Here is a 27385-nt window from a genome sequence, read left to right as displayed (position 1 = left end):
AGACCGAAGAGCGGTTTTATTTGGTAGCCTCTTTTCAGGGATAAACACAAAGAAAAAGACATTTCTGGGGAGTGTGTGTGTGAGGCACTGAACGCTGTTGGGTCGGAGCAGCGCACAACCACTGAAATAAAAAACTAAAATGATCCGACGTGAAGCGGAGGATTTCGGCCCACCGCCGAAGTATCACCGCAACGGGCGGGGTGACAGGAGGGGAGGAACTGACCCCCTTTTGATCAGAGAGTGGCGGCTATTGTGGAGGGAACAGCTCTAAGCGGAGTTGTGGGGGGCCATGAAGGCGACACAGATCATCCTCAAGGTAAATGTGTTAAACTCAGAAATGTCATTATACTAGGCTGCTCACATTACACATGCTCGTGCGTTAAGTTGCCAGGATATAAACACATTGACTCATGTTTAATTACTTCATTTTTTTTATTATTATTTCTCAATAGACGATGAGACAGGAGAGGGCTCCTCCCTCTGCACCGTGCGCCCTGGCGTCTCCACCGGCACCTCCAGCACCACGCGCCCTGGCGACTCCACGCCAGCAGACGTCCGCCCGACTGGCCGTGTCCTTTCACAAGCTGTGCTGGAATCACAGGAGGAAATAGTGAGAGCAATCCGTGGCGTCAGTGATCGTCTAGATCAAATTGTCAATGCACTGGGAGATATTTATCATGCAATAAATGCACGTACAAAGTAAATCGTGTCCTTGCCTCTTTACATCATTGAAATCAGACGCTGCCGGGCCCGTATCGCTTTGCGGGGTGGGTCGAGGTTGACGGGTCCGGCATCCGGTTCCTCCGGTGGGGGGGGGGGGGGTTGCTCTGGCAGTGGTATGCCATGGCGGTGTGCCAAGTTGTGCAGGACACCATAGGCCAGCACGATGCGGCACACCTTCTCAGGTGTGTACAGCAGCACCCCGCCCGACCTGTGTAGACAGCGCCAGCGCCCCTTCAATAGGTCAATTGCCCTCTCCTCCACTGCCCGAGTTCGGGAATGGCGGTCGTTGTATCTCCCCTCTTGGTCGGTGCTGGGGTTAGTGAGAGGGGTCAACGGCCACGTTCTCAGGGGGTAACTATATATATATATATATATATATATAAATAACACTACTGTTCGCGGGAAAACAAACAGGACAAAATAACTGCATTACAAGGATTGACAAGACTGATCACACTTATATTAATGACTGCAGAGGTTCCAACTTTACGCACGCGTTTATTGAGACGAATGATGAACACAAGGAGACATTCTTTTTTCACCAGGGAAAAAAACAAATACACATATTTGAATGCGCGTGTCCAAACGGGCATTGTGCTGGTTTAAATTCGGGGCGCATTAAACGGATAAATGATTTACTCACCGAGAAGCCACCCATCGCGCACCGTGCCAGCCTCCAACCTGTTACCAACCATGCTATTGTTTAGATTGAACGAGTCATGCGTTGCCAGAAATCCCAGAGTGGTCAGCACCTGTGTGGGAATGGACAACCCCTGGCTCCTGGGCGTGTGTCGTTCTAAGTCTGGCCGCGACTCCGCGCACAGCTCCAGTAACACTGGCCTCGGCAACCCGAAACGACTCATGAGCCAGTTGTCGTCATTTGCAAACAGATCTTCCCGCTCTCTAAACACCCTCTCGCGTCTGATATGACCATTTGCAATGTCTTCTAACAAGGCCAAGGCTGCCATTGTTAATTCCATTTTTTATTAAATTCCGCATGCTTTTATATCCTTCTCCTTATTTTATATCCTTACGATTGCAAACACGTGTGTGTTAATTGTCCATTAATGTGTCTCTGATGCGCACATTACACTGAGGATGAATTGTTTTCACATAACTAACAGTTTCCCAGCATCACCTCTAAGTGTCGCCAACGAAGCAATAGCTGTAGAAACGTGCGTACGACAGCCATGAAGTTTGCGTGGCGCACCGCACACTTCCACGGTCATTTCACTTTTGATACATCCGAACGTTGGCGTGGAAAATGGCGTACGCCACGTTTTTGTGCGTACGCAACATTGATACATGAGGCCCCTGGCCTCTGATCTGCTCTTATAGAGCTGTCTTTTGTTTTGCTCTCACAGAGCTGGCCTCTGTCACGCTCTTACTGGCCTCGGATATGTTCTCACAGAGCTGGCCTTTGATTGGCTCTCACTGGCCCTTGATTGGTTTTGAAAGAGCTGGCTTCTGATTGGCTCTTACAGAGCTGGCCTCTGATATGCTCTAACTGGCCTTGGATATGTTCTCACAGAGCTGGCCTCTGATTGGCTCTCACTGGCCTCTGATTGGCTATGACCAAGCTGGCCTCGAAATTGGGTCTTACAGAGCTGGCTTCTGATTGGCTTTCACTGGCCTCTGATTGGTTTTCACAATGCTGGCTTCTGATTGGCTCTCACATAGCTGGGCTCTGATTGGCTCTAACTGGCCTCTGATTGGCTCTCAAAGAGCTGGCTTCTGATTGGCTATGACAGAGCTGGCACCTGATTTGCTCTTACAGGGCTGGCTTCTGATTGGCTCTCACAGGGCTTGCCTCTGATTGGCTCTCACAGAGCTGGCTTCTGATCTGCTCTTACAGAGCTGGCTTCTGATTTTCTCTCACAGAGCTGTCATCTAATTTGCTCATACCGAGCTGGCTTCTGATTGGCTCTTACAGAGCTGGCTTCTGATTGTCTTTCACTGGCCGTTGATTGGTTTTGAAAGAGCTGGCTTCTGACTGGTTCTTACAGAGCTGGCCTCTGATACGCTCTAACTGGCCTCGGATATGTTCTCACAGAGCTGGCCTCTGATTGATTTCACTGGCCCTTGATTGGTTTTGAAAGAGCTGGCTTCTGATTGGCTCTTACAGAGCTGGACTCTGATAAGCTCAAACTGGCCTTGGATATGTTCTCACAGAGGTGGCCTCTGATTGGCTCTCACTGGCCTCTGATTGGCTATGACAGAGCTGGCCTCGGATTGGCTCTTACAGAGCTGGCTTCTGATTGGCTCTCACTGGCCTCTGATTGGTTGTCACAGAGCTGACTTCTGATTTGCCTTTATAGAGCTGGCCCTATATTGACTCTCACTGGCCTCTATTTGCTTCTCACAGGGCTGGCCTCTGATTGGCTCTCACTGGCCTCTAGTCGGTTCTCACAGAGCTGGCTTCTGATTCGCTTTTACAGAGCTGGTCTCTTATTGGCTCTCACATAGCTGGCCTTTGATTCGCTCTATCTGGCCTCAGATATGTTCTCACAGAGCTGGCCTCTGATTGGTTCTAACTGGCCTCTGATTGGTTCTCAAAGAGCTGGCCTCTGATTTGCTCTCAAAGAGCTGGCTTCTGATTGGCTATGACAGAGCTGCAACCGATTGGCTCTTACAGAGCTAACTTCTCATTGGCTCTTGCCAAACTCGCCTTTGCTATCAGCTATCTGAGAACTTCCCTCAAATTGCTTTTCACAGTGCTGGCCTCTGGTTAGCTCTCACTGGCCACTGATTGGTTGTCACAGAGCAGGCCTTTGAACGGCTGTCACTGGCTTCTGATTTATTCTGACAGAGCTGGCCTCTGATTGGCTCTTACAGAGCTGGCTTCTGATTTGCTTTCACTGGCCTCTGATTTGTTTTTACAGAGATGGCTTCTGATTGGCTCTTACAGAGCTGGCTTGTGATTGGCTCTCACATAGCTGGCCTCTGATACGCTCTAACTGGCCTCTGATTGGCTCTCAAAGAGCTGGCCTTTTAATATCTCTAACAGAGCTGGCCTCTAATTGCTTCTCACAGGGCTGGCCTCTGATTGGCTCTCACAGAGCTGGCCTCTAATTGCTTGTCACAAAGCTGGCCTCTGATACGCTCTAACTGGCCTCGGATATGTTCTCACAGAGCTGGCCTCTGATTGGCTCTTACAGAGCTGGCTTCTGATTGGCTTTCACTGGCCTCTGATTTGTTTTCACAGAGATGGCTTCTGATTGGCTCTTACAGAGCTGGCACCTGATTTGCTCTTACAGGGCTGGCTTCTGATTGACTCTCACAGGGCTGGCTTCTGATTAGCTCTCACAGAGCTGGCCTCTAATTGCTTCTCACAAAGCTGGCCTTTGATCTGCTCTCACAGAGCTGGCCTCTTATTTGCTCTCACAGGGCTGGCCTCTTATTGGTTCTCACATAGCTTGCCTCTAATTGCTTCTCGCAGAGCTGGCCTCTGATCTGCTCTTACAGAGCTGGCTTCTGATTTTCTCTTACAGAGCTGTCCTCTAATTTGCTCTTACAGAGCTGGCTTCTGATTGGCTCTCATATAGCTTGCCTTTAAATCGCTCTATCTGGCCTCAGATATGTTCTCACAGAGCTTGCCTCTGATTGGTTCTAGCTGGCCTCTGATTGGTTCTCACAGAGCTGGCCACTGATTGGTTGTCACAGAGCAGGCCTTTGAACGGCTGTCACTGGCTTCTGATTTGTTCTCACAGAGCTGGCCTTTTAATTGCTCTAACAGAGCTGGCCTCTGATTTGTTCTCACAGAGCTGGCCTCTGATTGGCTCTCACTTGCCTCTGATTGGTTCTCACAGAACTGGCCTCTGATTGGCTCTCACTGGCCTCTAATCGGTTCTCACAGAGCTGGCATCTGATCTGCTCTTATAGAGCTGGCTTCTGATTTTCTCTTACAGAGCTGGCTTCTGATTGGCTCTCACTGGCCTCGGATTGGTTCTAACAGAGCTGTCTTCTGATTTGTTTTTACAGAGCTGGTCTCTTATTGGCTCTCACATAGCTGGCCTTTGATTCGCTCTATCTGGCCTCGGATATGTTTTTACAGAGCTGGCCTCTGATTGGTTCTAACTGGCATCTGATTGGTTCTCAAAGAGCTGGCCTCTGATTTGCTCTCAAAGAGCTGGCTTCTGATTGGCTATGACAGAGCTGCAACTGATTGGCTCTTACAGAGCTAACTTCTCATTGGCTTTTGCCAAACTCGCCTTTGATTGTTTCTCACAGAGCTTTCTTCTGATCAGCTATCTGAGAACTTCCCTCAAATTGCTTCTCACAGTGCTGGCCTCTGGTTGGCTCTCACTGGCCACTGATTGGTTGTCACAGAGCAGGCCTTTGAACGGCTGTCACTGGCTTCTGATTTATTCTGAAAGAGCTGGCCTTTTAATATCTCTAACAGAGCTGGCCTCTAATTGCTTCTCACAGGGCTGGCCTCTGATTGGCTCTCACAGAGCTGGCCTCTAATTGCTTGTCACAGAGCTGGCCTCTGATACGCTCTAACTGGCCTCGGATATGTTCTCACAGAGCTGGCCTCTGATTGGCTCTTATAGAGCTGGCTTCTGATTGGCTTTCACTGGCCTCTGATTTGTTTTCACAGAGATGGCTTCTGATTGGCTCTCACATAGCTGGCCTCTGATACGCTCTAACTGGCCTCTGATTGGCTCTCAAAGAGCTGGCCTTTGAATATCTCTAACAGAGCTGGCCTCTAATTGCTTCTCACAGGGCTGGCCTCTGATGGCTCTCACAGAGCTGGCCTCTAATTGCTTGTCAGAGAGCTGGCCTCTGATACGCTCTAACTGGCCTCGGATATGTTCTCACAGAGCTGGCCTCTGATTGGCTCTTACAGAGCTGGCTTCTGATTGGCTTTCACTGGCCTCTGATTTGTTTTCACAGAGATGGCTTCTGATTGGCTCTTACAGAGCTGGCACCTGATTTGCTCTTACAGGGCTGGCTTCTGATTGGCTCTCACAGGGCTGGCTTCTGATTAGCTCTCACAGAGCTGGCCTCTAATTGCTTCTCACAAAGCTGGCCTTTGATCTGCTCTCACAGAGCTGGCCTCTTATTTGCTCTCACAGGGCTGGCCTCTTATTGGTTCTCACATAGCTGGCCTCTGATCTGCTCTTACAGAGCTGGCTTCTGATTTTCTCTTACAGAGCTGTCCTCTAATTTGCTCTTACAGAGCTGGCTTCTGATTGGCTCTCATATAGCTTGCCTTTAAATCGCTCTATCTGGCCTCGGATATGTTTTTACAGAGCTGGCCTCTGATTGGTTCTAACTGGCATCTGATTGGTTCTCAAAGAGCTGGCCTCTGATTTGCTCTCAAAGAGCTGGCTTCTGATTGGCTATGACAGAGCTGCAACTGATTGGCTCTTACAGAGCTAACTTCTCATTGGCTTTTGCCAAACTCGCCTTTGATTGTTTCTCACAGAGCTTTCTTCTGATCAGCTATCTGAGAACTTCCCTCAAATTGCTTCTCACAGTGCTGGCCTCTGGTTGGCTCTCACTGGCCACTGATTGGTTGTCACAGAGCAGGCCTTTGAACGGCTGTCACTGGCTTCTGATTTATTCTGACAGAGCTGGCTTTTTAATATCTTTAACAGAGCTGGCCTCTAATTGCTTCTCACAGGGCTGGCCTCTGATTGGCTCTCACAGAGCTGGCTTCTAATTGCTTGTCACAAAGCTGGCCTCTGATACGCTCTAACTGGCCTCGGATATGTTCTCACAGAGCTGGCCTCTGATTGGCTCTTACAGAGCTGGCTTCTGATTGGCTTTCACTGGCCTCTGATTTGTTTTCACAGAGATGGCTTCTGATTGGCTCTTACAGAGCTGGCACCTGATTTGCTCTTACAGGGCTGGCTTCTGATTGGCTCTCACAGAGCTGGCCTGTAATTGCTTCTCACAAAGCTGGCCTTTGATCTGCTCTCACAGAGCTGGCCTCTTATTTGCTCTCACAGGGCTGGCCTCTTATTGGTTCTCACATAGCTTGCCTTTAAATCGCTCTATCTGTTCTCAGGTATGTTCTCAGAGAGCTGGCCTCTGATTGGCTCTAACTGGCCTCTGATTGATTCTCACAGAGCTGGCCTCTGATTGGCTCTCACAGGCCTCTGATAGGCTCTCAAAGAGCTGGCTTCTGATTGGCTATGACAGAGCTGGCACCTGATTGGCTCTTACAGAGCAGGCCTGTGATTGGCTCTCACTGGTCTCTGATTGGCACTCACTGTCCCTTGATTGGTTTTGACAGAGCTGGCCTCTGATTTGCTCTCACAGGGCTTTCCTCTAATTTTCTCTCACAGACCTGGCCTAAAATTTGCTCTTACAGAGCTGGCTTCTGATTGGCTCTCACTGGCCTCTGATTGGTTCTCACATAGCTGGCCTCTGATACGCTCTAACTGGCCTCAGTTATGTTCTCACAGAGCTGGCCTCTGATTGGCTGTCACTGGCTTCTGATTTGATCTCAAAGAGCTGGCCTCTAATTGCTTCTCACAGAGCTGGCCTCTGATCTCCTCTTAAAGAGCTGGCTTCTGATTTGCTCTCACAAAGCTGGCCTCTGATTGGCTCTCACAGAACTGGACTCTAATTGCTTCTCACAGAGCTGGCCTCTGATCCTCTCTTAAAGAGCTGGCTTCTGATTTGCTCTCAAAAAGCTGGCCTCTGATTGGCTCTTACAAAGCTGGCTTCTGATTTTCTCTCACAGAGCTGGCCTCTAATTTGCTCTCACAAAGCTGGCCTCTGATTTTCTCTCAATGTCCTCTGATTGGTTCTCAAAGAGCTGGCTTCTGATTGGCTCTTATAGAGCTGGATTCTGATTGGCTCTCACAGAGCTTGCCTCTGATTGGCTCTAACTAACCTCTGATTGGTTCTCATTTAACTGGCCTCTGATTGGCTATGACAGAGCTGGCACCTGATTTTCTCTTACAGGGCTCGCTTCTGATTGGCTCTCACAGGGCTGGCCTCTGATTGGTTCTCACAGAGCTTGCCTCTAATTGCTTCTCACAGAGCTGGCTTCTGATCTGCTTTTAAATCGCTCTATCTGGCCTCAGATATGTTTTCAAAGAGCTGGCCTCTGATTGGCTCTAACTGGCCTCTGATTGGTTCTCAAAGAGCTGGCCTCTGATTGGCTCTAACTGGCCTCGGATTGGCTCTTACAGAGCTAACTTCTGATTGGCTCTCACTAGCCTCTGATTGGTTTTCACAGAGCTGGCTTCTGATTGGCACTTACAGAATTGGCTTCTGATTGGCTCTCACATAGCTGGCCTTTGATTGTTTATTCACAGGGCTGTCTTCTGATCAGCTATCTGAGAACTTGCCTCAAATTGCTTCCCACAGTGCTGGCCTCTGATTGGCTCTCACAGATCTGGCCTCTAATTGCTTCTCACAGAGCTGGCCTCTGATCTGCTCTTAAAGAGCTGGCTTCTGATTTGCTCTCACAAAGCTGGCCTCTGATTGGCTCTCACAGAACTGGCCTCTAATTGCTTCTCACAGAGCTGGCTTCTGATTTTCTCTCACGGAGCTGGCCTCTAATTTGCTCGTACAGAGCTGTCTTCTGATTGGCTCTCACTGTCCTCTGATTGGTTCTCACAGAGCTGACTTCTGATTGGCTCTTACAGAGCTGGCATATGATTGGCTCTCACATAGCTGGCCTCTGATCGCTCTAACTGGCCTCAGATATGTTCTATCAGAGCTGGCCTCTGATTGGCTTTAACTGACCTCTGATTGGTTCTCACATGGCTGGCCTCTGATTGGCTATGACAGAGCTGGCACCTGATTTTCTCTTATAGAGCTTGCTTCTGATTTGCACTCACAGGGCTGGCTTCTCATTGGCTCTCACAGAGCTGGCCTCTAATTGCTTCTCACTGAGCTGGCCTCTGATTGGCTCTTACAGAGGTGGCTTCTTATTGGCTCTCACATAGCTGGCCTTTGATTCGCTCTATCTAGCCTCAGATATGCTCTCACAGAGCTAGCCTCTGATTGGCTCTAACTGGCCTCTGATTGGTTCTCACAGAGCAGTCCTCTGATTGGCTCTTACAGGCCTCTGATTGGCTCTCAAAGAGCTGGCTTCTGATTGGCTATGACAGAGTTGCAACTGATTGGCTTTTACAAAGCTGGCTTCTGATTGGCTCTTGCCCAGCTCGCCTTTGATTGTTTCTCACAGAGCTGTCTTCTGATCAGCTCTCTGAGAACTTGCCTCAAATTGCTTCTCACAGAACTGGCCTCTGATTGCTTCTCACAGAGCTGGCCTCTGATCTGCTCTTACAGAGCTGGCTTCTATTTTGCTCTCACAGAGCTTGCCTCTGATTTGCTCCTCCAGAGCTGGCTTCTGATTGGTTCTCACAGTGCTGGCTTCTGATTGGCTCTCACTGGCCTCAGATTTGCTCTCACAGAGCTTGCCTCTGATTGGCTCTAACTAACCTCTGATTGGTTCTCATTTAACTGGCCTCTGATTGGCTATGACAGAGCTGGCACCTGATTTTCTCTTACAGGGCTCGCTTCTGATTGGCTCTCACAGGGCTGGCCTCTGATTGGTTCTCACAGAGCTTGCCTCTAATTGCTTCTCACAGAGCTGGCTTCTGATCTGCTTTTAAATCGCTCTATCTGGCCTCAGATATGTTCTCAAAGAGCTGGCCTCTGATTGGCTCTAACTGGCCTCTGATTGGTTCTCAAAGAGCTGGCCTCTGATTGGCTCTAACTGGCCTCGGATTGGCTCTTACAGAGCTAACTTCTGATTGGCTCTCACTAGCCTCTGATTGGTTTTCACAGAGCTGGCTTCTGATTGGCACTTACAGAATTGGCTTCTGATTGGCTCTCACATAGCTGGCCTTTGATTGTTTATTCACAGGGCTGTCTTCTGATCAGCTATCTGAGAACTTGCCTCAAATTGCTTCCCACAGTGCTGGCCTCTGATTGGCTCTCACAGATCTGGCCTCTAATTGCTTCTCACAGAGCTGGCCTCTGATCTGCTCTTAAAGAGCTGGCTTCTGATTTGCTCTCACAAAGCTGGCCTCTGATTGGCTCTCACAGAACTGGCCTCTAATTGCTTCTCACAGAGCTGGCTTCTGATTTTCTCTCACGGAGCTGGCCTCTAATTTGCTCGTACAGAGCTGTCTTCTGATTGGCTCTCACTGTCCTCTGATTGGTTCTCACAGAGCTGACTTCTGATTGGCTCTTACAGAGCTGGCATATGATTGGCTCTCACATAGCTGGCCTCTGATCGCTCTAACTGGCCTCAGATATGTTCTATCAGAGCTGGCCTCTGATTGGCTTTAACTGACCTCTGATTGGTTCTCACATGGCTGGCCTCTGATTGGCTATGACAGAGCTGGCACCTGATTTTCTCTTATAGAGCTTGCTTCTGATTTGCACTCACAGGGCTGGCTTCTCATTGGCTCTCACAGAGCTGGCCTCTAATTGCTTCTCACAGAGCTGGCCTCTGATTGGCTCTTACAGAGGTGGCTTCTTATTGGCTCTCACATAGCTGGCCTTTGATTCGCTCTATCTAGCCTCAGATATGCTCTCACAGAGCTAGCCTCTGATTGGCTCTAACTGGCCTCTGATTGGTTCTCACAGAGCAGTCCTCTGATTGGCTCTTACAGGCCTCTGATTGGCTCTCAAAGAGCTGGCTTCTGATTGGCTATGACAGAGTTGCAACTGATTGGCTTTTACAAAGCTGGCTTCTGATTGGCTCTTGCCCAGCTCGCCTTTGATTGTTTCTCACAGAGCTGTCTTCTGATCAGCTCTCTGAGATCTTGCCTCAAATTGCTTCTCACAGAACTGGCCTCTGATTGCTTCTCACAGAGCTGGCCTCTGATCTGCTCTTACAGAGCTGGCTTCTATTTTGCTCTCACAGAGCTTGCCTCTGATTTGCTACTCCAGAGCTGGCTTCTGATTGGTTCTCACAGTGCTGGCTTCTGATTGGCTCTCACTGGCCTCAGATTTGCTCTCACAGGGCTGGCCTCTGATTTGCTCTCAAAGAGCTGGTGTCTGATTTGCTCTCACAGGGCTGGCCTCTGATTGGCTCTCACAGAACTGGCCTCTAATTGCTTCTCACAGAGCTGGCCTCTGATCTGTTCTTAAAGAGCTGGCGTCTGATTTGCTCTCACAGGGCTGACCTCTGATTTGCTCTCAAAGAGCTGGCCTCTAATTGCTTCTCACAGAGCTGGCCTCTGATCTGTTTTTAAAGAGCTGGTGTCTGATTTACTCTCAGAGGGCTGGCCTCTGATTGGCTCTCACAGAACTGGCCTCTAATTGCTTCTCACAAAGCTGGCTTCTGATTTTCTCTCACAGAGCTTGCCTCTAATTAGCTCTTACAGAGCTGGCTTCTGATTTGCTCTCACTGTCCTCTGTTTGGTTCTCACAGAGCTGACTTCTGATTGGCTCTTAAAGAGCTAGCTTCTGATATGCTCTCACAGAGCTTGCCTCTGATTGGATCTAACTGGCCTCAGAATTGCTCTCACAGGGCTGGCCTCTGATTTGCTCTCAAAGAGCTGGCGTCTGATTTGCTCTCACAGGGCTGGCCTCTGATTGGCTCTCACAGAACTGGCCTCTAATTGCTTCTCACAGAGCTGGCCTCTAATCTGTTCTTAAAGAGCTGGCGTCTGATTTGCTCTCACAGGGCTGGCCTCTGATTGGCTCTCACAGAACTGGCCTCTGATTTGCTCTCAAAGAGCTGGCGTCTGATTTGCTCTCACAGGGCTGGCCTCTGATTTGCTCTCAAAGAGCTGGCCTCTAATTGCTTCTCACAGAGCTGGCCTCTGATCTGTTTTTAAAGAGCTGGTGTGTGATTTGATCTCAGAGGGCTGGCCTCTGATTGGCTCTCACAGAACTGGCCCCTAATTGCTTCTCACAAAGCTGGCTTCTGATTTTCTCTCACAGAGCTGGCCTATACTTAGCTCTTACAGAGCTGGCTTCTGATTTGCTCTCACTGTCCTCTGATTGGTTCTCACAGAGCTGACTTCTGATTGGCTCTTAAAGAGCTAGCTTCTGATATGCTCTCACAGAGCTTGCCTCTGATTGGATCTAACTGACCTCTGATTGGTTCTCACATGGCTGGCCTCTGATTGGCTATGACAGAGCTGGCACCTGATTTGCTCTTACAGAGCTTGCTTCTGATTTGCTCTCACAGGGCTGGCCTCTGATTGGCTATCACAGAGCTGGCCTCTAATTGCTTCTCACAGAGCTGGCCACTGATCTGCTCTTACAGAGCTGGCTTCTGATTTGCTCTCACAGAGCTGGCTTCTAAATGGCTCTTACAGAGCTGGCTTCTTATTGGCTCTCACATAGCTGGCCTTTGATTCGCTCTTTTCAGCCTCAGATATGTTCTCACAGAGCTGGCCTCTGATTGGCTCTTACTGGCCTCTGATTGGTTCTCACAGAAGTGGCCTCTGATTGGCTCTCAAAGAGCTGGCTTCTGATTGGCTATGACAGAGCTGCAACTGATTGGCTCTTACAGAGCTGGCTTCTGATTGGCTCTTGCCCAGCTAGCCTTTGATTGTTTCTCAAAGAGCTGTCTTCTGATCAGCTATTTAAAGAACTTGCCTCAAATTGCTTCTCACAGTGCTGGCCTCTGATCTGCACTTACAGAGCTGGCTTCTGATTGGTTTACACAGTGCTGGCTTCTGATTGGCTTTTACAGTGCTCGCTTCTGATTGGCTCTCACATAGCTGGCCTCTGATACGCTCTAACTGGCCTCGGATATATTCTCACAGAGTTGGCCTCTGATTGGCTCTCACTGGCATCTGATTGGTTCTCACAGAGCTGGCCTCTGATTGGCTTTCACTGGCCTCTGATAGGCTCTCAAAGAGCTGGCTTCTGATTGGCTCTTGCCAAGCTCACCTTTGATTGTTTCTCAAAGAGCTGTCTTCTGATCAGCTATTTGAAGAACTTGCCTCAAATTGCTTCTCACAGTGCTGGCCTCTGATCTGCTCTTACAGAGCTGGCTTCTAATTTGCTCTCACAGAGCTTGCCTCTGATTTGCTCTTACAGAGCTGGCTTCTGATTGGCTCTCCCTGAGTTGGCCTCTGATTGGCTCTCACTGGTCTCTGATTGGCACTCACTGGCCCTTGATTGGTTTTGTTAGAGCTGGCTTCTGATTTTCTCTCACAGGGCTTGCCTCTGATTTTCTCTCACAGACCTGGCCTCTAATTTGCTCTTACAGACCTGGCTTCTGATTGGCTCTTACTGGCCTCTGATTGGTTCTCACAGAGCTGGCTTCTGATTGGCTCTCACATAGCTGGCCTCTGATACGTTCTAACTGGCCTCAGATATGTTCTCACAGAGCTGACCTCTGATTGGCTCTAACTGGCCTCTGATTGGTTCTCACAGAGCTGGCCTCTGATTGGTTCTCACACAGCTAGCCTGTGATTTGCTCTCCCTGAGCTGGTCTCTGATTGGCACTCACTGGCCCTTGATTGGTTTTGTTAGAGCTGGCTTCTGATTTGCTCTCACAGGGCTGGCCTCTGAAAGGCTCTTACAGAGCTGGCTTCTGATTGGCTCTCCCTGAGCTGGTCTCTGATTGGCACTCACTGGCCCTTGATTGGTTTTGTTAGAGCTGGCTTCTGATTTGCTCTCACAGGGTAGGCCTCTGATTTTCTCTTACAGACCTGGCTCCTGATTGGCTCTTACCTGACTCTGATTGGTTCTCACAGAGCTGGCTTCTGATTGGCTCTCACATAGCTGGCCTCTGATTGGCTCTCACAGGCCTCTGATCTGCTCTTACAGAGCTGGCTTCTGATCGGCTCTCACATAGCTTGCCTCTGATCGCTCTAACTAGCCTCAGATATGTCTCACAGAATTGGCCTCTGAAAGGCTCTAACTGGCCTCTTATTGGTTCTCACAGAGCTGGCCTCTGATAGGCTATGACAGAGCTGGCCCCTGATTTGCTCTTACAGAGCTTGCTTCTGATTTGCTCTCACAGGGCTGGCCTCTGATTGGCTCTCACAGAGCTGGCCTCTAATTGCTTCTCACAGAGCTGGCTTCTTATCTGCTATTACAGAGCTGGCTTTGATTTTCTCTCACAGAGCTGGCCTCTAATTTGCTCTTACAGAGCTGGCTTGTGATTGGCTCTTACAGAGCTGGCTTGTGATTGTCTCTCACTGGCCCTTGATTGGTTTTGAAAGAGCTGGCTTCTGACTTGCTCTTACAGAGCTGGCCTCTGATACACTCTTACTGGCCTCGGATATGTTCTCACAGAGCTGGCCTCTGATTGGCTCTCACAGAGCTGGCTTCTAAATGGCTCTTACAGAGCTGGCTTCTTATTGGCTCTCACATAGCTGGCCTTTGATCCGCTCTATCTGGCCTCAGATATGTTCTCAAAGAGCTGGCCTCTGATTGGCTCTCAAAGAGCTGGCTTCTGATTGGCTATGACAGAGCTGCAACTGATTGGCTCTTATGGAGCTGGCTTCTGATTGGCTCTTGCCCTTTTAGCCTTTGATTGTTTGTCACAGAGCTGTCTTCTGATCAGCTATCTGAGAACTTGCCTCAAATTGCTTCTCACAGTGCTGGACTCTGATCTGCTCTTACAGAGCTGGCTTCTAATTTGCTCTCACAGAGCTTGCCTCTGATTTGCTCTTACAGAGCTGGCTTCTGATTGGCTCTCCCTGAGCTGGCCTCTGATTGGCTCTCACTGGTCTCTGATTGGCACTCACTGGCCCTTGATTGGTTTTGTTAGAGCTGGCTTCTGATTTGCTCTTACAGAGCTGGCCTCTAATTGCTTCTCTCAGAGCTGGCCTCTGATTGGCACTTACAGAGCTGGCTTCTTATTGGCTCTCACATAGCTGGCCTTTGATTCGCTCTATCTGGCCTCAGATATGTTCTGACAGAGCTAGCCTCTGATTGGCTCTAACTGGCCTCCGATTGGTTCTCACAGAGCAGTCCTCCGATTGGCTCTTACAGGCCTCTGATTGGCTCTCAAAGAGCTGGCTTCTGATTGGCTATGACAGATCTGCAACTGATTGGCTCTTACAGAGCTGGCTTCTGATTGGCTCTTGCCAAGCTCGCCTTTGATTGTTTCTCACAGAGCTGTCTTCTGATCAGCTCTCTAAGAACTTGCCTCAAATTGCTTCTCACAGAACTTGCCTCTGATCTGCTCTTACAGAGCTGGCCTCTAATTGCTTCTCACAGAGCTGGCCTCTGATCTGTTTTTAAAGAGCTGGTGTCTGATTTAGTCTCAGAGGGCTGGCCTCTGATTGGCTCTCACAGAACTGGCCTCTAATTGCTTCTCACAAAGCTGGCTTCTGATTTTCTCTCACAGAGCTGGCCTCTAATTAGCTCTTACAGAGCTGGCTTCTGATTTGCTCTCACTGACCTCTGATTGGTTCTCACAGAGCTGACTTCTGATTGGCTCTTAAAGAGCTAGCTTCTGATTGGCTCTCACAGAGCTTGCCTCTGATTGGATCTAACTGACCTCTGATTGGTTCTCACATGGCTGGCCTCTGATTGGCTATGACAGAGCTGGCACCTGATTTGCTCTTACAGAGCTTGCTTCTGATTGGCTCTTAAAGAGCTAGCTTCTGATTGGCTCTCACAGAGTTTGCCTTTGATTGGATCTAACTGACCTCTGATTGGTTCTCACATGGCTGGCCTCTGATTGGCTATGACAGAGCTGGCACCTGATCTGCTATCACAGAGCTGGCTTTTGATTTTCTCTCACAGAGCTGGCCTCTTATTTGCTCTTACAGAGCTGACTTGTGATTGGCTCTTACAGAGCTGGCTTCAGATTGTCTCTCACTGGCCCTTGATTGGTTTTGAAAGAGCTGGCTTCTGACTTGCTCTTACAGAGCTGGCCTTTGATACGCTCTAACTGGCCTCGGATATGTTCTCACAGAGCTGGCCTCTGATTGGCTCTCACAGAGCTGGCTTCTAAATGGCTCTTACAGAGCTGGCTTCTTATTGGCTCTCACATAGCTGGCCTTTGATTCGCTCTATCTGGCCTCAGATATGTTCTCACAGAGCTGGCCTCTGATTGGCTCTAACTGGCCTCTGATTGGTTCTCACAGAGCTGGCCTCTGATTGGCTCTCAAAGAGCTGGCTTCTGATTGGCTATGACAGAGCTGCAACTGATTGGCTCTTACAGAGCTGGCTTCTGATTGGCTCTTGCCCTTTTAGCATTTGATTATTTCTCACACAGCTGTCTTCTGATCAGCTATCTGAGAACTTGCCTCAAATTGCTTCTCACAGTGCTGGACTCTGATATGCTCTCCCTGAGCTGGCCTCTGATTGGCTCTCACTGGTCTCTGATTGGCACTCACTTGCCCTTGATTGGTTTTGTTAGAGCTGGCTTCTGATTTGCTTTCACAGAGCTGGCCTCTAATTTGCTCTTACAGACCTGGCTTCTGATTGGCCCTTACTGGCCTCTGATTGGTTCTCACAGAGCTGGCTTCTGATTGGCTCTTACAGTGCTGCTTCTGATTGGCTCTCACATAGCTGGCCTCTGATATGCTCTAACTAACCTCAGATATGTTCTCACAGAGCAGGCCTCTGATTGGCTCTAACTGGCCTCTGATTGGTTCTCACAGAGCTGGCCTCTGATTGGTTCAAACAGAGCTGGCCCGTGATTTGCTCTCACTGGCTTCTGATTTTCTCTCACAGAGCTGGCCTCTAATTTGCTCTTACAGAGCTGGCTTCTGATCGGCTCTCACATAGCTGGCCTCTGATCTCTCTAACTGGCCTCAGATATGTTTTCACAGAGCTGGCCTCTGAAAGGCTCTAACTGGCCTCTGTTTGGTTCTCACTGAGCTGGCCTCTGATTGGCTATGACAGAGCTGGCACCTGATTTGCTCTTACAGAGCTTGCTTCTGATTTGCTCTCACAGGGCTGGCCTCTGATTTGCTCTCACAGGGCTGGCCTCTAATTGCTTCTCACAGAGCTGGCTTCTTATCTGCTATTACAGAGCTGGCTTTTGATTTTCTCTCACAGAGCTGGCATCTAATTTGCTCTTACAGAGCTGGCTTCTGATTGTCTCTCACTGGCCCTTGATTGGTTTTGAAAGAGCTGGCTTCTGACTGGCTCTTACAGTGCTGGCCTCTGATACCCTCTAACTGGCCTCGGATATGTTCTCACAAGGCTGGCCTCTGATTGGCTCTCACAGAGCTGGCCTCTAATTGCTTCTCAAAGAGCTGGCTTCTGATCTGCTATCACAGAGCTGGCTTTTGGTTTTCTCTCACAGAGCTGGCCTCTAATTTGCTCTTACAGAGCTGGCTTGTGATTGGCTCTTACAGAGCTGGCCTCTGATACGCTCTAACTGGCCTCGGATATGTTCTCACAGAGCTGGCCTCTGATTGGCTCTCACTGGCCCTTGATTGGTTTTGAAAGAGCTGGCTTCTGATTGGCTCTTACAGAGCTGGCCTCTGATACGCTCTAACTGGCCTCGGATATGTTCTCACAGAGCTGGCCTCTCATTGGCTCTCACTGGCCTCTGATTGGCTATGACAGAGCTGGCCTCGGATTGGCTCTTACAGAGCTGGCTTCTGATTGGCTGTCACTGGCCTCTGATTGGTTCTCACAGAGCTGACTTCTGATTTGCTCTCTTAGAGCGGCCCTTGATTTGCTCTCACTGGCCTCTATTTTCTTCTCACAGGGCTGGCCTCTGATTGGCTCTCAATGGCCTATGATTTGTTCTCACAGAGCTGGCCTCTGATTGGCTCTCACTGGCCGCTAATTAGTTCTCAAAGAGCTGGCCTTTGATTGCCTCTCACAGAGTTGGACTCTAAATGCTTCTCACAGGGCTGGCCTCTGATTGGCTCTCACAGAGCTGGCCACTGATACGCTCTAACTGGCCTCAGATATGTTCTCACAGAGATGACCTCTGATTGGCTCTCACTGGCCTCTGATTGGTTCTCAAAGAGCTGGCCTCTGATTGGCTCTCACTGGCCTCTAATCGGTTCTCACAGAGCTGGCTTCTGATATGCTCTTACAGAGCTTGCTTCTGATTTTCTTTTACAGAGCTGGCCTCTGAATAGCTCTAACTGGCCTCTGATTGGTTCTCACAGAGCTGGCCTCTGATTTGTTCTCACAGAGCTGGCTTCTGATTTGCTTTTAAAGAGCTGGCTTCTTATTGGCTCTCACAGGGCTGGCCTCTGATTGGTTCTCACAGAGCTTGCCTCTATTTGCTTCTCAAAGAGCTGGCTTCTGATCTGCTCTCACTGGCCTCTGATTGGTTCACACAGAGCTGGCTTCTGATTGGCTCTCACTGTCCTCTGATTGGTTCTCACAGAGCTGACTTCTGATTGGCTCTTATAGAGCTGGCTTCTGATTGGATCTCACATAGCTGGCCTCTGATACGCTCTAACTGGCCTCAGATATGTTCTCACAGAGATGACCTCTGATTGGCTCTCACTGGCCTCTGATTGGTTCTCAAAGAGCTGGCCTCTGATTGGCTCTCACTGGCCTCTAATCGGTTCTCACAGAGCTGGCACCTGATCTGCTATCACAGAGCTGGCTTTTGATTTTCTCTCACAGAGCTGACCTCTTATTTGCTCTTACAGAGCTGGCTTGTGATTGGCTCTTACAGAGCTGGCTTCAGATTGTCTCTCACTGGCCCTTGATTGGTTTTGAAAGAGCTGGCTTCTGACTTGCTCTTACAGAGCTGGCCTCTGATACGCTCTAAATGGCCTCGGATATGTTCTCACAGAGCTGGCCTCTGATTGGCTCTCACAGAGCTGGCTTCTAAATGGCTCTTACAGAGCTGGCTTCTTATTGGCTCTCACATAGCTGGCCTTTGATTCGCTCTATCTGGCCTCAGATATGTTCTCACAGAGCTGGCCTCTGATTGGCTCTAACTGGCCTCTGATTGGTTCTCACAGAGCTGGCCTCTGATTGGCTCTCAAAGAGCTGGCTTCTGATTGGCTATGACAGAGCTGCAACTGATTGGCTCTTACAGAGCTGGCTTCTGATTGGCTCTTGCCCTTTTAGCATTTGATTATTTCTCACACAGCTGTCTTCTGATCAGCTATCTGAGAACTTGCCTCAAATTGCTTCTCACAGTGCTGGACTCTGATATGCTCTCCCTGAGCTGGCCTCTGATTGGCTCTCACTGGTCTCTGATTGGCACTCACTTGCCCTTGATTGGTTTTGTTAGAGCTGGCTTCTAATTTGCTTTCACAGAGCTGGCCTCTAATTTGCTCTTACAGACCTGGCTTCTGATTGGCCCTTACTGGCCTCTGATTGGTTCTCACAGAGCTGGCTTCTGATTGGCTCTTACAGTGCTGCTTCTGATTGGCTCTCACATAGCTGGCCTCTGATATGCTCTAACTAACCTCAGATATGTTCTCACAGAGCAGGCCTCTGATTGGCTCTAACTGGCCTCTGATTGGTTCTCACAGAGCTGGCCTCTGATTGGTTCAAACAGAGCTGGCCCATGATTTGCTCTCACTGGCTTCTGATTTTCTCTCACAGAGCTGGCCTCTAATTTGCTCTTACAGAGCTGGCTTCTGATCAGCTCTCACATAGCTGGCCTCTGATCGCTCTAACTGGCCTCAGATATGTTTTCACAGAGCTGGCCTCTGAAAGGCTCTAACTGGCCTCTGTTTGGTTCTCACTGAGCTGGCCTCTGATTGGCTATGACAGAGCTGGCACCTGATTTGCTCTTACAGAGCTTGCTTCTGATTTGCTCTCACAGGGCTGGCCTCTGATTTGCTCTCACAGGGCTGGCCTCTAATTGCTTCTCACAGAGCTGGCTTCTTATCTGCTATTACAGAGCTGGCTTTTGATTTTCTCTCACAGAGCTGGCATCTAATGTGCTCTTACAGAGCTGGCTTCTGATTGTCTCTCACTGGCCCTCTATTGGTTTTGAAAGAGCTGGCTTCTGACTGGCTCTTACAGTGCTGGCCTCTGATACCCTCTAACTGGCCTCGGATATGTTCTCACAAGGCTGGCCTCTGATTGGCTCTCACAGAGCTGGCCTCTAATTGCTTCTCAAAGAGCTGGCTTCTGATCTGCTATCACAGAGCTGGCTTTTGGTTTTCTCTCACAGAGCTGGCCTCTAATTTGCTCTTACAGAGCTGGCTTGTGATTGGCTCTTACAGAGCTGGCTTCTGATTGTCTCTCACTGGCCCTTGATTGGTTTTGAAAGAGCTGGCTTCTGACTGGCTCTTACAGAGCTGGCCTCTGATACGCTCTAACTGGCCTCGGATATGTTCTCACAGAGCTGGCCTCTGATTGGCTCTCACTGGCCCTTGATTGGTTTTGAAAGAGCTGGCTTCTGATTGGCTCTTACAGAGCTGGCCTCTGATACGCTCTAACTGGCCTCGGATATGTTCTCACAGAGCTGGCCTCTCATTGGCTCTCACTGGCCTCTGATTGGCTATGACAGAGCTGGCCTCGGATTGGCTCTTACAGAGCTGGCTTCTGATTGGCTGTCACTGGCCTCTGATTGGTTCTCACAGAGCTGACTTCTGATTTGCTCTCTTAGAGCGGCCCTTGATTTGCTCTCACTGGCCTCTATTTTCTTCTCACAGGGCTGGCCTCTGATTGGCTCTCAATGGCCTATGATTTGTTCTCACAGAGCTGGCCTCTGATTGGCTCTCACTGGCCGCTAATCAGTTCTCAAAGAGCTGGCCTTTGATTGCCTCTCACAGAGTTGGCCTCTAAATGCTTCTCACAGGGCTGGCCTCTGATTGGCTCTCACAGAGCTGGCCACTGATACGCTCTAACTGGCCTCAGATATGTTCTCACAGAGATGACCTCTGATTGGCTCTCACTGGCCTCTGATTGGTTCTCAAAGAGCTGGCCTCTGATTGGCTCTCACTGGCCTCTAATCGGTTCTCACAGAGCTGGCTTCTGATCTGCTCTTACAGAGCTTGCTTCTGATTTTCTTTTACAGAGCTGGCCTCTGAATAGCTCTAACTGGCCTCTGATTGGTTCTCACAGAGCTGGCCTCTGATTTGTTCTCACAGAGCTGGCTTCTGATTTGCTTTTACAGAGCTGGCTTCTTATTGGCTCTCACAGGGCTGGCCTCTGATTGGTTCTCACAGAGCTTGCCTCTATTTGCTTCTCAAAGAGCTGGCTTCTGATCTGCTCTCACTGGCCTCTGATTGGTTCACACAGAGCTGGCTTCTGATTGGCTCTCACTGTCCTCTGATTGGTTCTCACAGAGCTGACTTCTGATTGGCTCTTATAGAGCTGGCTTCTGATTGGATCTCACATAGCTGGCCTCTGATACGCTCTAACTGGCCTCAGATATGTTCTCACAGAGATGACCTCTGATTGGCTCTCACTGGCCTCTGATTGGTTCTCAAAGAGCTGGCCTCTGATTGGCTCTCACTGGCCTCTAATCGGTTCTCACAGAGCTGGCTTCTGATCTGCTCTTACAGAGCTGGCTTCTTATTGGCTCTCACAGGGCTGGCCTCTGATTGGTTCTCACAGAGCTTGCCTCTATTTGCTTCTCAAAGAGCTGGCTTCTGATCTGCTCTCACTGGCCTCTGATTGGTTCACACAGAGCTGGCTTCTGATTGGCTCTCACATAGCTGGCCTTTAAATCCCTCTATCTGGCCTTAGATATGTTCTCAAAGAGCTTGCCTCTGATTTGCTCTTACAGAGCTGGCTTCTGATTGGTTCCTAATATTGCTGGCTTCTGATTGGCTCTTACAGTGCTGGCTTCTGATTGGCTCTCATATAGCTGGCCTCTTATACGCTCTAACTGGCTGCAGATATGTTCTCACAGAGCTGGCTCTCACAATCAGAGTATCTCACTGGTGAGATCTGTTCTTAAAGAGCTGGCGTCTGATTTGCTCTTACAGAGCTGGCTTCTGATTGGCTCTCACTGTCCTCTGATTGGTTCTCAAAGAGCTGACTTCTGATTGGCTCTTATAGAGCTGGCTTCTGATTGGATCTCACATAGCTGGCCTCTGATTATTCTAACTGGCCTCAGATATGTTCTCACAGAGCTGGCCTCTGATTGGTTCTCACATGGCTGGCCTCTGATTGGCTATGACAGAGCTGGCACCGGATTTGCTCTTACAGAGCTGGCTTCTGATTGGCTATGACCAAGCTGGCATCTGATTGGCTCTTACAGAGCTGGCTTCTGATTGGTTCTTGCCAAGCTCGCCTTTGATTGGTTCTCAAAAAGCTGACTTCTGATTGGCTCTTACAGAGCTGGCTTCTGATTGGTTCTTGCCAAGCTCGCCTCTAATTGCTTCTCACAGAGCTGGCTTCTTATCTGCTATTACAGAGCTGGCTTTTGATTTTCTCTCACAGAGCTGGCATCTAATTTGCTCTTACAGAGCTGGCTTCTGATTGTCTCTCACTGGCCCTTGATTGGTTTTGAAAGAGCTGGCTTCTGACTGGCTCTTACAGTGCTGGCCTCTGATACCCTCTAACTGGCCTGGGATATGTTCTCACAAGGCTGGCCTCTGATTGGCTCTCACAGAGCTGGCCTCTAATTGCTTCTCAAAGAGCTGGCTTCTGATCTGCTATCACAGAGCTGGCTTTTGGTTTTCTCTCACAGAGCTGGCCTCTAATTTGCTCTTACAGAGCTGGCTTGTGATTGGCTCTTACAGAGCTGGCTTCTGATTGTCTCTCACTGGCCCTTGATTGGTTTTGAAAGAGCTGGCTTCTGACTGGCTCTTACAGAGCTGGCCTCTGATACGCTCTAACTGGCCTCGGATATGTTCTCACAGAGCTGGCCTCTGATTGGCTCTCACTGGCCCTTGATTGGTTTTGAAAGAGCTGGCTTCTGATTGGCTCTTACAGAGCTGGCCTCTGATACGCTCTAACTGGCCTCGGATATGTTCTCACAGAGCTGGCCTCTCATTGGCTCTCACTGGCCTCTGATTGGCTATGACAGAGCTGGCCTCGGATTGGCTCTTACAGAGCTGGCTTCTGATTGGCTGTCACTGGCCTCTGATTGGTTCTCACAGAGCTGACTTCTGATTTGCTCTCTTAGAGCGGCCCTTGATTTGCTCTCACTGGCCTCTATTTTCTTCTCACAGGGCTGGCCTCTGATTGGCTCTCAATGGCCTATGATTTGTTCTCACAGAGCTGGCCTCTGATTGGCTCTCACTGGCCGCTAATCAGTTCTCAAAGAGCTGGCCTTTGATTGCCTCTCACAGAGTTGGCCTCTAAATGCTTCTCACAGGGCTGGCCTCTGATTGGCTCTCACAGAGCTGGCCACTGATACGCTCTAACTGGCCTCAGATATGTTCTCACAGAGATGACCTCTGATTGGCTCTCACTGGCCTCTGATTGGTTCTCAAAGAGCTGGCCTCTGATTGGCTCTCACTGGCCTCTAATCGGTTCTCACAGAGCTGGCTTCTGATCTGCTCTTACAGAGCTTGCTTCTGATTTTCTTTTACAGAGCTGGCCTCTGAATAGCTCTAACTGGCCTCTGATTGGTTCTCACAGAGCTGGCCTCTGATTTGTTCTCACAGAGCTGGCTTCTGATTTGCTTTTACAGAGCTGGCTTCTTATTGGCTCTCACAGGGCTGGCCTCTGATTGGTTCTCACAGAGCTTGCCTCTATTTGCTTCTCAAAGAGCTGGCTTCTGATCTGCTCTCACTGGCCTCTGATTGGTTCACACAGAGCTGGCTTCTGATTGGCTCTCACTGTCCTCTGATTGGTTCTCACAGAGCTGACTTCTGATTGGCTCTTATAGAGCTGGCTTCTGATTGGATCTCACATAGCTGGCCTCTGATACGCTCTAACTGGCCTCAGATATGTTCTCACAGAGATGACCTCTGATTGGCTCTCACTGGCCTCTGATTGGTTCTCAAAGAGCTGGCCTCTGATTGGCTCTCACTGGCCTCTAATCGGTTCTCACAGAGCTGGCTTCTGATCTGCTCTTACAGAGCTGGCTTCTTATTGGCTCTCACAGGGCTGGCCTCTGATTGGTTCTCACAGAGCTTGCCTCTATTTGCTTCTCAAAGAGCTGGCTTCTGATCTGCTCTCACTGGCCTCTGATTGGTTCACACAGAGCTGGCTTCTGATTGGCTCTCACATAGCTGGCCTTTAAATCCCTCTATCTGGCCTTAGATATGTTCTCAAAGAGCTTGCCTCTGATTTGCTCTTACAGAGCTGGCTTCTGATTGGTTCTCATATTGCTGGCTTCTGATTGGCTCTTACAGTGCTGGCTTCTGATTGGCTCTCATATAGCTGGCCTCTTATACGCTCTAACTGGCTGCATATATGTTCTCACAGAGCTGGCTCTCACAATCAGAGTATCTCACTGGTGAGATCTGTTCTTAAAGAGCTGGCGTCTGATTTGCTCTTACAGAGCTGGCTTCTGATTGGCTCTCACTGTCCTCTGATTGGTTCTCACAGAGCTGACTTCTGATTGGCTCTTATAGAGCTGGCTTCTGATTTTATCTCACATAGCTGGCCTCTGATTATTCTAACTGGCCTCAGATATGTTCTCACAGAGCTGGCCTCTGATTGGTTCTCACATGGCTGGCCTCTGATTGGCTATGACAGAGCTGGCACCGGATTTGCTCTTACAGAGCTGGCTTCTGATTGGCTATGACCAAGCTGGCATCTGATTGGCTCTTACAGAGCTGGCTTCTGATTGGTTCTTGCCAAGCTCGCCTTTGATTGGTTCTCAAAAAGCTGACTTCTGATTGGCTCTTATAGAGCTGGCTTCTGATTGGATCTCACATAGCTGGCCTCTGATCGCTCTAACTGGCCTCAGATATGTTTTCACAGAGCTGGCCTCTGATTTGCTCTAACTGGCCTCTGATTGGTTCTCACAGAGCTGGCCTCTGATTGGCTTCCACAGGCCTTTGATTGGCTCTCAAAGAGCTGGCTTCTGATTGGCTATGACCGAGCTGGCACCTGATTGGTTCTTGCCAAGCTCGCCTTTGATTGTTTCTCACAGAGCTGGACTCTGATCTGCTCTTACAGAGCTTGCTTCTAATTTGCTCTCACAGAGCTTGCCTCTGATTTGCTCTTACAGAGCTGGCTTCTGATTGGCTATCTGGAGAACTTGCCCCAAATTGCTTCTCACAGTGCTGGACTCTGATCTGCTCTTACAGAGCTTGCTTCTAATTTGCTCTCACAGAGCTTGCCTCTGTTTTGCTCTTACAGAGCTGGCTTTTGATTGGCTCTCCCTGAGCTGGCCTCTGATTGGCTCTCACTGGTCTCTGATTGGCACTCACTGGCCCCTGATTGGTTTTGTTAGAGCTGGCTTCTGATTTGCTCTCACAGAGCTGGCCTCTTATTTGCTCTTACAGACCTGGCTTCTGATTGGCCCTTACTGGCCTCTGATTGGTTCTCACATAGCTGGCTTCTGATTGGCTCTTACAGTGCTGCTTCTGATTGGCTGTCACATAGCTTGCCTCTGATACGCTCTAACTGGCCTCAGATATGTTCTCACAGAGCTGGCCTCTGATTGGCTCTAACTGGCCTCTGATTGGTTCTCACAGAGCTGGCCTCTGATTGGTTCTCTAAGAGATGGCCTGTGATTGGCTCTCACTGGCTTCTGATTTTCTCTCACAGAGCTGGCCTAGAATTTGCTCTTAAAGAGCTGGCTTCTGATCGGCTCTCACATAGCTGGCCTCTGATCGCTCTAACTGGCCTCAGATATGTTCTCACAGAGCTGGCCTCTGATTAGCTCTAACTGGCCTTTGATTGGTTCACACAGAGCTGGCTTCTGATTGGCTCTCACATAGCTGGCCTTTAAATCGCTCTATTTGGCCTCAGATATGTTCTCAAAGAGCTTGCCTCTGATTTGCTCTTACAGAGCTGGCTTCTGATTGGTTCTCATAGTGCTGGCTTCTGATTGGCTCTTACAGTGCTGGCTTCTGATTGGCTCTCATATAGCTGGCCTCTTATACTCTCTAACTGGCCTCAGATATGTTCTCACAGAGCTGGCTCTCACAGTCAGAGGCTCTCACTGGCCTCTGATTTGCTCTCACAGGGCTGGCCTCTGATTTGCTCTCAAAAAGCTGGCTTCTAATTGCTTCTCACAGAGCTGGCCTCTGATCTGTTTTTAAAGAGCTGGTGTCTGATTTGCTCTCACAGGGCTGGCCTCTCATTCGCTCTCACAGAACTGGCCTCTAATTGCAACTCACAGAGCTGGCTTCTGATTTTCTCTCACAGAGCTGGCTTCTGATTTTCTCTCACAGAGCTGGCCTCTAATTTGCTCTTGCAGAGCTGGCTTCTGATTGGTACTCACATAGCTGGCCTCTGATACGCTCTAACTGGCCGAAAAATATGTTCTCACAGAGCTTGCCTTTGATTGAATCTAACTGGCCTTTGATTGGTTCTCACAGAGCTGGCTTCTGATTGGCTCTCACAGGCCTCTGATTGGCTCTCAAAGAGCTGGCTTCTGATTGGCTCTTACAGTGCTGCTTCTGATTGGCTCTCACATAGCTGGCTTCTGATACGCTCTAACTGGCCGCAGATATGTTCTCACAGAGCTGGCCTCTGATTGGCTCTAACTGGCCTCTGATTGGTTCTCACAGAGCTGGCCTCTGATTGGTTCTCTAAGAGCTGGCCTGTGATTGGTTCTTACTGGCTTCTGATTTACTCTCACATAGCTGGCCTCTAATTTGCTCTTACAGAGCTAGCTTCTGATCGGCTCTCACATAGCTGGCCTCTGATCGCTCTAACTGGCCTCAGATATGTTCTCACAGAGCTGGCCTCTGATTGGCTCTCACTGGCCTCTGATTGGTTCTCACAGAGCTGGCTTCTGATCTGCTATTACAGAGCTGGTTTCTGATTTTCTCTTACACAGCTGGCTTCTGATTGGCTCTCACTGGCCTCTGATTGGTTCTCACAGAGCTGGCCTCTGATACGCTCTAACTGGCCGAAAATATGTTCTCACAGAGCTTGCCTTTGATTTTCTCTAACTGGCCTCTGATTGGTTCTCACAGAGCTGGCCTCTGATTGGCTCTCATAGGCCTCTGATTGGCTCTCAAAGAGCTGGCTTCTGATTGGCTCTTACAGTGCTGCTTCTGATTGGCTCTTACATAGCTGGCCTCTGATACCTTCTAACTGGCTGCAGATATGTTCTCACAGAGCTGGCCTCTGATTTGCTCTAACTGGCTTCTGATTTTCTCTCATAGAGCTGGCCTCTAATCGCTCTAACTGGCCTCAGATATGTTCTCACAGAGCTGGCATCTGATTGGCTCTAACTGGCATCTGATTGATTCTCATAGTGCTGGCCTCTGATTTGCTCTTACAGAGCTGGCCTCTGATTGACTCTCACTGGTCTCTGATTGGCACTCACTGGCCCTTGATTGGTTTTTACAGAGCTGTCCTCTGATTTGCTCTCACAGGGCTGGCCTCTGATTTTCTCTCACAGACCTGGGGCCTCATGTATCAATGTTGCGTACGCACAAAAACATGGCGTACCCCATTTTCCACGCCAACGTTCGGATGTATCAAAAGTGAAATGACCGTGGAAATGTGCGGTGCGCCACGCAAACTTCATGGCTGTCGTACGCACGTTTCTACAGCTATTGTTTCGTTGGCGACACTTAGAGGTGATGCTGGGAAACTGTTAGTTATGTGAAAACAATTCATCCTCAGTGTAATGTGCGCATCAGAGACACATTAATGGACAATTAACACACACGTGTTTGCAATCGTAAGGATATAAAATAAGGAGAAGGATATAAAAGCATGCGCAATTTAATAAAAAATGGAATTAACAATGGCAGCCTTGGCCTTGTTAGAAGACATCGCAAATGGTTATGTCAGCCGTGAGAGGGTGTTTAGAGAGCGGGAAGATCTG

Source organism: Echiichthys vipera, assembly GCF_963691815.1.
Source record: "Echiichthys vipera genome assembly, chromosome: Y".
In the NCBI taxonomy this organism is placed as follows: Eukaryota; Metazoa; Chordata; class Actinopteri; order Perciformes; family Trachinidae; genus Echiichthys; species Echiichthys vipera.
This window is presented reverse-complemented; position numbering follows the sequence as displayed.